Source organism: Carassius carassius, chromosome 50 (assembly GCF_963082965.1).
Source record: "Carassius carassius chromosome 50, fCarCar2.1, whole genome shotgun sequence".
NCBI lineage: Eukaryota > Metazoa > Chordata > Actinopteri > Cypriniformes > Cyprinidae > Carassius > Carassius carassius.
In genome coordinates this window covers 3,952,016-3,964,745 of record NC_081804.1, presented here as the reverse complement: position 1 = coordinate 3,964,745, position 12,730 = coordinate 3,952,016, and the positions used below count along the sequence as shown (strand labels likewise).

The 12,730-nt window shown below is 34.6% G+C and overlaps 1 protein-coding gene across 3 annotated transcripts in view; it reads right to left on the bottom strand.

Annotated features, from left to right (window-relative positions):
- LOC132133571 (leucine-rich repeat and immunoglobulin-like domain-containing nogo receptor-interacting protein 1) overlaps positions 1-10,596 on the bottom strand; it is a 76,923-nt gene extending 66,327 nt beyond the window's left edge. The window contains exons 1-2 of one of the 3 annotated variants that reach the window (XM_059546453.1): positions 10,377-10,595; positions 7,818-7,998 (exon numbers count right to left, since the gene is read on the bottom strand). The gene's annotated coding sequence lies outside the window, so the exon portion shown is untranslated. Of the gene's footprint in view, positions 1-7,817; positions 7,999-10,376 lie in introns of all 3 variants that reach the window. The other 2 variants (XM_059546452.1, XM_059546451.1) reach the window with 2 other exon arrangements.
- Positions 10,597-12,730: the final 2,134 nt, after the last annotated feature.

Here is a 12,730-nt window from a genome sequence, read left to right as displayed (position 1 = left end):
TGTTTGAATGTTTTAACTCTTAAACTCAATCCTAATACTTTAATCCAAAATCTACAATCCAAACAGTAAAGACTCCATGTAATGCTAAACCCTAAAACTAATCCTAATCTGTGGTATTCTTGGCTCTCCTAAAAGAGATTGCTTGCGATGTTGGTCATTTATAAGTCACTTTCAATAAAAACATCTACAAAAAAAACACTAAATCTTATCTAAACACTAAACCCTTAATATCTTACTTTAAAGGGAACATCGTATGCCCATTTTCCCCAAATTGATTTGATTCTTTAGGGTCTTCATGAAATGTCTGCAACATTCTTCGGATAAAATTCCTCAATGGTCGTGCATAATAACACCCTTTTAACCATGTTAAAACCATGTTTAACCATGTGTCCTCAGTGGCTCTGATGTTGACTTTTACATCCAACTACTAAACACTTGCATTGCTTACAAGACATTGTCTCTTACAAGACAGCTGCTCGAACATGGAGAAAATGGCAGACAGCGTACAACTGGCGGAAATATGCTAAGGGAGGAAATATGCGAATACAGGACAGTCCATTAGCAGTTGTGGGCGGAGCCTGAGCAGTGACGTCATACTGCTCAGAAAATCAAAAACAGCTTGATGACTGAGAGTGTTTAGCGTTTTTGGGTATTAAAAAGGAATGATTGGATTTAATTATGCAAACCATGTAAAAATTTATTTTGCATCAATGTCCCCTTTAAATCCTTAACTCCTTCAGTAACAACCTACACCCTTAAAACTACATTCATATACTTATTCTCACCCTCAACTAAAACCAAACCTTTAATTTTTAAGTCTAAACCATAAAGTCCTAATCCGAAAAATTGAGAAAACACCTGTAGACTAAATCCAAATCATGTAATCTTTAACTAAATCCCAAACACATATAAATCCTAAAACTTGAACATAAAACCTTAAATGTCTAAACTCCAAAGCCTAAACTCTAACTACATCCTAAATGCATTTAAACCCTGAAACTTGAACATAAACCAACACAAACTAATTTAATGACTTAACTCTAAACCTTGTTCCTAAACCTTTAATCCCAAAGTAATCTAAACAGTAACGACTAAATCTAACTCTTTTCGCCCATCATAATTTTAACCAAATGATTAAATGTAAATTCTAAACTATAAAGTCTACAACCGAAACCTTTAAGACAAAATCTAATCCTAAACCCTTAGCCTACGACATAAACATAAAATGTCAACCTTAAATCCACAGTGTCGTTCTTATAGTCCAATACATCAGAGTCGCTACAGACAGGCAAAAAGCCGATGACATTGAGACCTCTGTCAGACGTGGACGTGATCCCTCAGAATGAAACATAGACTCATTACAAGCAGTCAGCGGGGGCTGAAGAATGACATTCACAGGCCATCATCTGAATGTTTCACTGGCATCTCGCTCCCCCTTCAGTTCCATTGCATCATTTGAACTGTCATGACACTCAGCGATCCCTCTGGAGCGCGTACGACGGCACATCATACACACATACACACCCGCTGGAACCCCCTGAGTGGAGGCCGGCGTGCTGTGGGGACTGTCTAGATTAATATTTGATGGCCTGGTGTGTCCCCTGGCAGCTTTCTGACTTTAATTAAGAGCCAGTATGGTCACTAATCTCTGTTTACGCAACACTGAGTCAACCTGAAGAGTGCTGTCAACATCCCAACAGACCTTCAGAGCCTAACACACACACGCCCAGATGAGACCAGAAGAGCAGAGCAAAAGCGACCAACGGATAGAGATGAGAAAAGACAGATGTAGATAGAGAAGGAAATTGAAGTTTTGTACTTTTCAAAGGCGTTTATGAGCTGTTGCTCCTTTCCAGTGGGAGGTTTTTTAGATATGGAAGAAAACAGAGGAAATTAAATCTCTGCGGGATATTATGAGAGATGTGAGCGATCTGTGACTGGTGACTTATCATATCGACCAATCTCTAATTCTGCCTTAAAAATGAATTAATATTAATTGGCGTTGGAGCTGCATTCTTTAAAAGGCAACATGATATGATTACCACCTAATCATTTTAGATGTAAAAGTAATTTCAGATGTGGAGAAAGTTATTACATTGTGATTATGAAAAGCATTATTTTTCTTTAGAATAATGTACTGATCAATCATACACAAAAGACTAGGCACATTTAGTAAGACAGTGAATGTGGGTGATTTTTATTCTATGCTGCTTTTAATAAAAATACAAATATTGCACTCATATTATACACTGTTGCAGTTTGTTGTTGGAGAACAGAATTATTATAATTTTTTTTTTTAAAGTAGCCTAACTCAATAATAACTTCTTGATTATTAAACTGTTAAAAACTGACATTCAGAACAACAGCTCTGTGTGACTTTGAATAAAACGAAAGAGATGTAACTACGAACTATATTTTAAACTAAATTCACAAAACCCCAAAAAACATTCTTAAAGATTAAAATACTTGTGGCTGGTTAAAAATTACTGTAATTGCGCATGAATCAAACAAGTCTTGACATGTTTTAAGAATAACATACACAGTATGATCTTGCTATCCAAAATACATTTTGGTAATGTTAATATCCTAAGATTTATCAAAGAGTGTGACATGGTCACCAAAGTCCTGCAGTGTGACTGTTGCTATGACAACCATCTAATGAAAAACCAAAAGGAAACCACAGAAATTAAAAACAGTAAAAAAAAGAAAAAAAAAAGAAAAAGAAAAAAAAGACTGCATAATGTGAACAATTCAGAAAAATCTAAGTCATGCAGTGTTCACCAGGCTTAAGGGTTCCCTCTGTCATCCCTGTTTGGCTTCAGATATCCCATAATGTGCTACAGCTGTTTGGTGAAGTAGCCTGTAATGACACGAGGTGGTCACTCGTTTCTGATGTTAATGATGTGCATTCTGCTGTTTACATGGTTCTGGCCCATTACCTCAAGAGATTCCTTAGATCGCCTTTATTATTGTGCAGAAAAGCAACAATGACCTTTGGGTTTTTCTTCCAGAGAAGGCACCGACAAAGGTTTATGTGACCAAATAAACAGGGAAACCTCAGTGTAATTATTACAATCATCCTCAGTCAGACTCATAATGAAGTGTGACTAATTAGTTCCCAGACAATGTTTGAACCGCTGTCTGTATTTGACACACTGACTCTGTCGAACATCACGACTGCAGCGCTGCAGCTCTTCATCTGCATTATATAATCGCTGAGGGATAAACAGATACAACTGTATAAAGTTAACAGGGATTTTTTTCTACAATTTTAAAGCATTTGTAATGAAGTACACAGATTACACTAGGTTTCCTCAACCAAAATAAGTCACAATTGAGTTTTTACGTGACCATTTTCTACCTTCTCTATGACTCACATAGTTAAAGCTACTGTACCTTTAAGACATGCAAATGACTTTCTGATGACTGCAACCTCCATATATGTACTGTTGTTCATCAGAACAGACCAAATCTCAGAAAATTTCACATTTAATTTGACGTGTTACTTCCTGCTTGTGAAATTTACTAGATTCGGAAAATAGTTTCAAAGCAAATTGTACAATTCTTTTCATTGTTAATGACCTCATGGTTGTGATGTCCAATGAGCTTTCAGTGAGGGCGGAGCTTCCCACAAACAATGCTGCAAAAAGTAGAAACAAATTAATTGGAAAAAGTAGTGTTGCTCATTATTTGTCGCTGGTTAGGACCCGTCCGTAAAAAAGATTTTTGAAGTTGTAAGATTATTGGAGTGTGTTTTACAAGAAAATGCTATTTCACTATTTTCATGTTTAATTCAGTGTGTTACTTGCCACTTTTTGTAATGATTTATGAAATTCATTATCAATTTCTGAGCCAAAACTGTTTCTACACCAATTTTTTTCTCAGTGTAGTAGACTGAACGATTTTATTTAAAATAAGGAAGAACAGCTTTATTTCTATTTTCAAAAAAAAAGAGTATTATGCCATTTAAATATAATAAAAAACTTGTTTCCAATAGCAAAAATGGCCCAAAGCACCAGAATGGTCATGTAAGTACATCTAATGTTTAAATGCTTTGAAATCAAACATGTGATTATTTGACGGTCATGTCGTTTGGATATTTAAGCAGATTGTGCTTTGGGAATGTGTAATGTGTGAGGTCATACTGAGGTTGTTATGGATTATATCACCTGCGGTTTATGGGGCTTTTTGCCCTTTTAGGTCACTATTAATATTCAAAAGGGCTTTTTCTTAATATTAAATTATGAAATGACTGTCGTGAACAGATGTCGGGGATTTTAACCTGCGACGAGTTACTCTATTTAATTAACACTGAGTTGGAAAAATTGCTCTTGAACCGTGAGCTCAGCGGTGATTAATGGAGGGTGATTTTTTTTCCAGATGGAGGGTTTAGTTGAGACATGGATCAGTCCGAGAGGTGGTTATAACGTAACCCTGAATCAGTCGTACTCAGCAGATACTCATGCTGTAATGTTAGCACAGTAGTGCACAGTTTGACAGGAGTTAATAGAGTGTTACAGAAGGATGCTTAAGCTCATTGCTCCTGGACGCCTTCCGGTGCTCCTCCACACCAAATCAATCCACACACACCTGAGCGAAATACAAAATGGAAAACGGTTTATAAATTAAAAATTTATTCTGCAATTTCTTACAAATACTATCTAGAAAGCTAGATAATAATGTATACTCCATATATTTAACACAATATTTACTCAAAAACACAGGAATTTTTATTTTATTTTATTTTATGTATATATATATATATATATATATATATATATATATATATATATATATATATATATATATATATATGTGTGTGTGTGTGTGTGTGTCTATGCAGTAACATTTCATTTTTATTTCAGTTTTAGGTATTTTAATTAAAATAGAAAATGCAAAATTTTGCCTTGGCATTTAGCAGAAATAAAAAAGCTTACATTTTTCTATTTTATTTAACTTTTTTAATGGTTTTAATATAACAATGTAATTAAAAAAACATTCTCAGGGTAAAAAAAAAGATTATTATGCAATTAAGTACAAACAGAGAAAAAACAAAGAAAAGAGAGGGAAAAAAAGAAAGTAACATTGTGAGATATAGAAAATGGTCTAAATGAATGCCTAAATGAAAAATTTAAACATTTATATTTAACTGTATATGTGATATACAATTATTTATATATACACACACACACACACACACACACACACACACAAACACACACACACACACACACACATATATATATATATATATATATATATATATATATAATTTTTTTTTATTTTGGAATCTGCTTCTATAACTTTGACATTTTGTTCCATAATTGAAGATGGGTTGATGGAAGAATTTCCTTTATTCGATCTGATAAAGTTATGACAGAACTGATCAAACGAATGGGTGATTTCAGCCACAGCACTTCAACAAAACTTTTTCACCTACACTAATCATGCAACTTAATATTCAAAGACTGTATCTAAAATCCACCTGACCTCAAAATCAGAGCAGACAATTACACTTCTAGAGGCCAGTAATCTCAAAATGTATAAAAGCAAATCGGCACGACTAGCATTAGTGCAAAACCCATGCAACTCAATATAAATGAGGTATTTCATAAAACAGGTTAAAAGCCTTCATGTCAAGCGTGAGTCTGCGATGTCTAAAAATCCCATCTCTACAGGTGGCTCACTAGGATTTGGGAGAACATCTGTCTTTGTTCAGGCTGTTAATGAGCTGAATTCAATCACCTCTTTCTGATTGCAGGGGGCTGGAGGTGAGACAGGAAGACGTGTGAAAGCATTTCTTATTCGTACGAGAACTCCACAACCATTTCATTACCAAAGCACTTCAAAAGCAATCAGCTCTGACGGCAGAGATTTCAAAGGTGCGCTCACCCAAGGATACGCTGGCTTCTAGAGAGCTTCATGCAAAACGGCATCAAAACACCAGCCGAAAAACAAAATACCTGAAAAACAAAAGAAGAGCTGACGACGAGGGGCTCATTGAATGGGTCAGGACAGACACAGCATTAAAAGAAACATAGGAATTCATTGGATGGTGAAAATGTACAAGGAATGATGCTGATTTTGCTGCCGTGAGCCAAACAGTAACGCCAATTCAGGTGGAAAAGCAATTTATCGCATTTTAATAAAAGATTACGAGATGTATTCAAAAATTAAATAGGGTCAATTTAGATTTCATGTTCATTTTAACTATTCCCAATTGCTTTGATAATCAGTCCCTCATTTATTTGTTTACTCATTTGTTTCTTTTAGTCATTAAATGACTGATTATGTTGAATTTGTCTGTCTCTTTCTCTCGCTCTCTCATTAGAACAAAATCCCATATTAATTCAGAAAGAGAAATTAATGAAATTTTTTTGTGATTAAAAAGTGATTAAAATTTTTTTTAATCACCAAAGTAATTAAAATAATATAGTTCAAAAAGTAAGAGAGAGAGAGAGAGAGAGAAGAAGAGATGACAAGATTGCCATCATATATTGTCTTGTTTATATGATTTTCATGAGTGCATTAGAATTAATATTGTGCATTAGTCGTGAAATGTAATTGTGTCACTCATTAAGGTAATTTATGTGGATGTTTGCGTCATAATGTTAAACATCTAAAAAAAAATGTCCCTAATAAGTACTTCATGAATATGTTTGCCTTATTTTTTAATATATATATATATATAATAAACATTTTAAAGCATCAATTTAACAAAACATAGTGATGTTTAATCTTAAAACAGGAAGAAAAAGAAAAAAAACTATAGATATATTGGCTACAGTTGAGTCTTAAAGGATTCTTTTAAGTCATAAAGATCTCTTTTATGAGAAGTCTATGTCTAAGTCTACTTCTGCATCCTTTTTGAAGCTCAAAAGCCGCAGTCTACATCTGCACTGCATGGGGGAAAATAAATGAATCTAAATTTCAAAGGTGTTCCACAGTTAACAAATAAAATAATACTTTTTATTTCAACTTTTCCTTTAATATTTGATGCAATTTTGCTTCATATATAAATGTTTCTTATTTGACTAGAAAGCAAGCTGAAGATACTGATTAAGAAAATGCTTTTAGAGTGCATCATTTAATGACTCATCCTTGCTGAACTCCATAAACCGCTTTTCGACTACACACAATGTCCTCTGTCTCCTTTAAAAGCTTTTATTGTGACTGCTGTCATTGTCCTCTCCGGCATGAATAACAGCAGTCCTCTGTGCGCACGCCTCTGGATCAGAGAATCGGCCGTTCATACACACCGTTCTCACCCCAATTTAGTTGCAAATTAAATGTCAGAGTCTGGCACGGAATTCTGATCAGGAAACGCTTTAGATGAGAGCAATTTGTCTTTGATAAAAGGCGGCGAACAGACTTTCCCTTATTCATTAAACGTGTTTAAAGAACAGATGTATGAGAGATGGATTCTGTCTGTCAGGGGTCTGACGGTTATCAACCCAAAGCAACACCATCCAGAACAATCAGATCTGCTGTGAGGAGAGCACAGAACATTGAACATGACACAGATGGATCTGGGAATATAAGGTCATGCTCTCTTGGCATCGCTCTGTCTGTCTCTTTCGCTCTTTCGTACGTGATAATCCATCCTGATCTTCACGTTGGGTTGGAGGCAGAGCTGAGAGCGATGGCCCGAAGCTTGACGTGCGTCAAACATCACAAGCACATCTCAGTTCCTGTTCTGTACGTAGCGCAGCACTCATTTTCTCCCTTATAGTCTTATGATGGATTACTAACAGGCTTCTAAACCAAAGCACCACAGGCAGAAGGTCACATCTAAGCTATTGTTGGCTGGGAAGTACCTTAACCATCTTCAACAATGAGTTCCTGGAAACATCCACTTCATGTTCCCCTGGGAAGCTTTTCTTTGCCAAAAGAAAGATTAGTCCTCCTCTATGAAGCTGCCAGAGGCTGCAAGGCATGCTTTCTGTGGAGTGCTGATGTCCACCCGGAGCTTCTTCAGTTCATCAAGAGCAAGGCCTTCTGTATGAAGAGATCCTCTGGGTAAATAAAGAAAACTCAACCATCTTTGCTGCATGTGCATAAAACAGACAATGAAAACGAAAAAGAGCAGGACTATGAATTTCCATGGCTTTGAAATTCTCCTACACAATTCTCACTATTTTGCCACTTTTTTGGTAGAAAAGTAAAGAAATGGGATCAGGGAACAGCACAAGATCAATTCAAACTCAAGGCCGATGTGAAAATTGAAAAATAACTGAGACGAGGTTCCAACAGGAAAGCTTTTAACCAAAGAAACAGGCAAAGACAGAAAAGGGGAATTATGCAAATCACCAAATTAAGAGGAATTATGCAAATGACGCAACAATTCCCAAACTAGTGGAAGTTTTCGCTCCACCACTGTAATCCAAGTACCTGATGCGGCCTTTTAAAATTCTGAAAGTGAGCTCGATTGCATGCCATGACAAGAATGACAATGATTTAAATAATGAAAAGAAATTAATTGAATTAAAATTTGTAAATTTAATTTTCTTTTATAAAATAAGTAGTCAAATAAAAAATTAGACCCTCCCAAAAAAAATTACTTAAAAAAAGTATACAAATAAAACATTAAATGTTAAAAGAGTAAATAATAAAAAAAATAAGTAGAATTTTTTTTTAAATTGAAAATACACTGAAAATTTTATTTATAAAAAGTTTTAAATGACACACAAATATATCAATTATGTTAGAGTTTGTAATATATAAAAAACTTACATTAAAATAAGTAGTCAAATTAAAAATTAAAAACAGGAAAATTACTTTTAAGAATTGTTACAAATAAAAATACAAATAAAACTGAAAAATGTTCTCAAAAAAATACTTGAAATACTGAGAAAAAAAAGAAAAATATACTAATTATGTTAATTTGTAATATATTAACTGAAATTAAACCCATTCTTATGAAGCAAAATAAGTAGACAAATTACAAACATAAAAGAATTATAATAATAAATTATTATAAAACATACTAAATGAGTAGTCAAATTACAAACATAAAAAAAATTATCAACGGAAAAAATATATGAATATTAAATTAAATAATAAAAAAATAAAAAAAATTAATCTTGATGTATTTGAAATATAACACAGAAAATTATATTTAAAAATAATTATTTGTGCATTTAAAGCCTGGTTACTGCATTGTGGGTGATTAGTGAACGTTGGAATAATACTGTGAATTTGCCACTCAGACTCATGCTAGGTTGCTCCGTAAAGAACCTTATGTGGTAAATGAAAACAAAAATAGCCAAATGAATCGATGAACAGATGCCTTAGTGCATAATGAGTCTTTGCAGCACCATTAGCACCAACTAACTTCCCCCAAAGTCATCAAACTCCCAGCACCAAAAATCTGCTGAGCTCACAACAAAAGCAGGAAACGAGATTCAGAGTATCAGCATATGTCACAATCTGTCTCAGAGAAGTGAGACCTGTCTTACCTTCAGATCAATCACTAATACAGTCCCAAAGAACCGTATCAAGATTTCACTCTGACCGTGAGGTAATATTTCTTAAATGAATTAACTTCCCAGCGGCAGACGTGATTAGACATAGTATCTAAGAGGACATTAAATGCTTCTGTTTCTGATCACATGACATCAGCCATAGAAATCGGTCATTGTTCAATCGAAAGAAGATATTTTCCATGACATGCAGTAAGTATATCCTTATCTGAAATATAATATGTTAGGAAAACATCATGTTTTGGGCTTCAACAATGAACACAGATAACTTACGGCTTATTGATCGAGGGATAAAAAAAGCTCATTCATATTCAAACCTCCATGCAGGCCAGCTAAAATACCCAAGAAGCGTTTCTGTCATGCGTGAATGTTTCTTTAATTCCCTCTGGACCTTTTTTAGCTTCATATTTGGAGGGAAGAGAAGTGGAAACTGCTATTCCGCCCATGACGCCTAATCACATTTCTCTCTTATTAGTTTCCAAGCGCACAGAGAGAAATTAAGGCTGAAGTGGCTGAATCTAATAAATATTGATGTTCGTTACAGTCTCTCGGAGCCTTCTCTACCTGTCTCTCTCTCTCTCCATCGTCCGCTTCTCTGGATGTGTCAGCTGTACCCACAATGCCCCTCCCTTCCCACTCTTAAAATGATCCGCCTGTCCTGTGGAAACAGAAGAGGCAGCAAAACTGGCTGCGATCTGAACATACCAGCATTTCTCTGGAGCCGCGCCGACTAAATATAGACGTTGCATGCATTGATCTCTGAAATATTAACAGCTCTCTCGTGCAAAAACACTCCAAAAATTCAAAGCTGCTTCATCTGATGCCAAACCAGTGTGCACCTGCCCAAAAGCACAAAGCTTTACTTGAAAAAAGAGTGATAGAAATACCTCTTACCAGATGTTTGACGACAGTCAGATGCGGCCGTCCTAATGTGTGTCCGTATCCACAGAGGCCGAATTATATCCAGAATGCTGATGCGCTCCAGACACACGAAACACACGCTTGATGAAGAGCTGGAAGATGCATCCGTGATCCACCTGCTTCCAACACACATGAACACACAAGCATGCTCCGACACACACTTGAGCAGAGGGCGTACCTACAGTCAGCCAACGGAGAGGTAGAGTGTGAGACAGAGAGACAGAGAGAGAGAGAGAGAGAGAGAGAGAGAGAGAGGGGAGAGCATTAGGACGGCACAAGGTGGTGGGAGGAAGCGGAGTGTGGGAAACCGAGAGAGAGAGAGAGAGAGAGAGAGAGGCAAAGATGCACCAATCACATTTGTTCTCTTCATTACCATCACAGTAGCTGCTTTCTGATGGAACAAACTGTCCCATGGGGAAGGAAATTTACAAATGAGATCTCTGGAATATCTCAATGGTTTCCCCTAGAGAGGAAAGAGATTGATTGGGGGGAATCCTCATGTTCATGAAAACATCCTGAAACCAAGATGAATGATTTTCTTAGATTTATTCTTGTGTTTGAAGGCTGGCTTCATCAGTTTCAAATCTACAGAGCAACTAGAGGTGCAGGATAATTTCTTGCAGGAAAAGCTCATTTAGTCAGGCTTTGTTTTCTGTTAGAGAATCAAAACCAAACCATCTATCCCAAAATCAGTTATGGAAAAAAATACATCCTATTATTAAGTGGCTTCTTCATAATCAACCATGTTGACATTGATGTGGCTTTTTTCACCAATAACAATACTATATTTGTTATAATTGTATTATTTCAGTGTATCATATACTGCATGTGCTACTTAACCATATTTTACTGGACTGTTTATGCTTGTTACCTGTCTTTTACTATCATTAATATTATTTGTTATTTACATTTTTTTCTGGCTAATAACAGCAAGGACTTCCTATAAAATTAGAATTTTTTAAATAAAAACATAAAAGAAGACAAACATTATATGCTAATGGGGCAAGAAAAAAATAATTCAAGATATATTTTCTGAAAAGAGGGCTTTTTATTTAAAATAACGCAAAAGCACCATACAATTATCCATGTAAACGTAAAACAAACATAGCATAACACAAAATAGTCAGTTTTGCACTAAACGTGATTTTCAGCTGATTTATTTTTTAAAGAATATAGCTGTTTTTATTTAATCAAATATCACTATGTTTGCAATGAAAAATTGTTTAAAAAATATATTTGTTAAAATACATTTACATAAAATAATAATAATAAATTAATGTATTACAGTTTAAGGTATTGCAATTATATAAGTGTATGTTCGCAAAGGCTGTGTTATTTACAAAAATACAGACAACTTATTTATTATAATCATTTTAAATAGTTGTTTTGTACTGTAATACATTTTCAGATGTAATTCATTCCTGTGATGCAAAGCTGAATTTCCAGCAGCCATTCCTCCAGTCTTCAGTGTCACTGATAATACGCAGATTTGCTGCTCGAGAAACATTTCTTATCATCATCAGGGTTTAAAACGGTTCAGCTGCTTCATATTTTTGTGGAAACATTTTTTTTTCAGGATTCTTTGATGAATAGAAATTTCAAAAGAACAGCATTTTTTTAAATAGAAATCTTTTGTAACTTTATAAATGTGTCATTTTTTTTGCAGTTTCATCCATCCTTGCTGAATAAAAGCATTAATTAATATTTGTTCCCAAGAAAATGTATTGTTTTTTGTATTGTATTGTAAAGCACTGTATAACTGATTTAGGCTTATGTTTTTTTTTATTTATTTATTTTTCCTTTTTATTCAAAACAATTCCAAACATGCTTAATATATCAGGAAATATCTCGTTTCTCAAATATGTGTAGGTAAACGCATTTTGCACCTTTATAGATTGTTATTTGATCAATATATGGAAAAGTAGTGTAATCTATTAACTACACATAAAAACCCGACTTTTTACTTAAGTGCCATATCATACCATAAATTATTTTTAATACGACTGAATTTGCATTTAATGTAAATTTTATTAACAATATTTTAAGTTACTTATTTTAACACTTTCATTTGACAGAGAGTAAAGAACATTTACATGATCATAGAACATTTTCATTCAGTCTAGCCAGAGTTCAGGCACTCTCAAAAACTCCCATTAAAATCACTGAAGCACTTTACATTATGAAACGAATATCTTACTTACATTCGTACGCACATCTGCACTTGCCTGTCCTCCAACAAAAAACAACCATATAGGTCGTTTGTGCAAGCACCTTATTACGACCTATATTTACGTTTTAAAGTTAAGCGCCCTCTAGCGGGCGTAAAA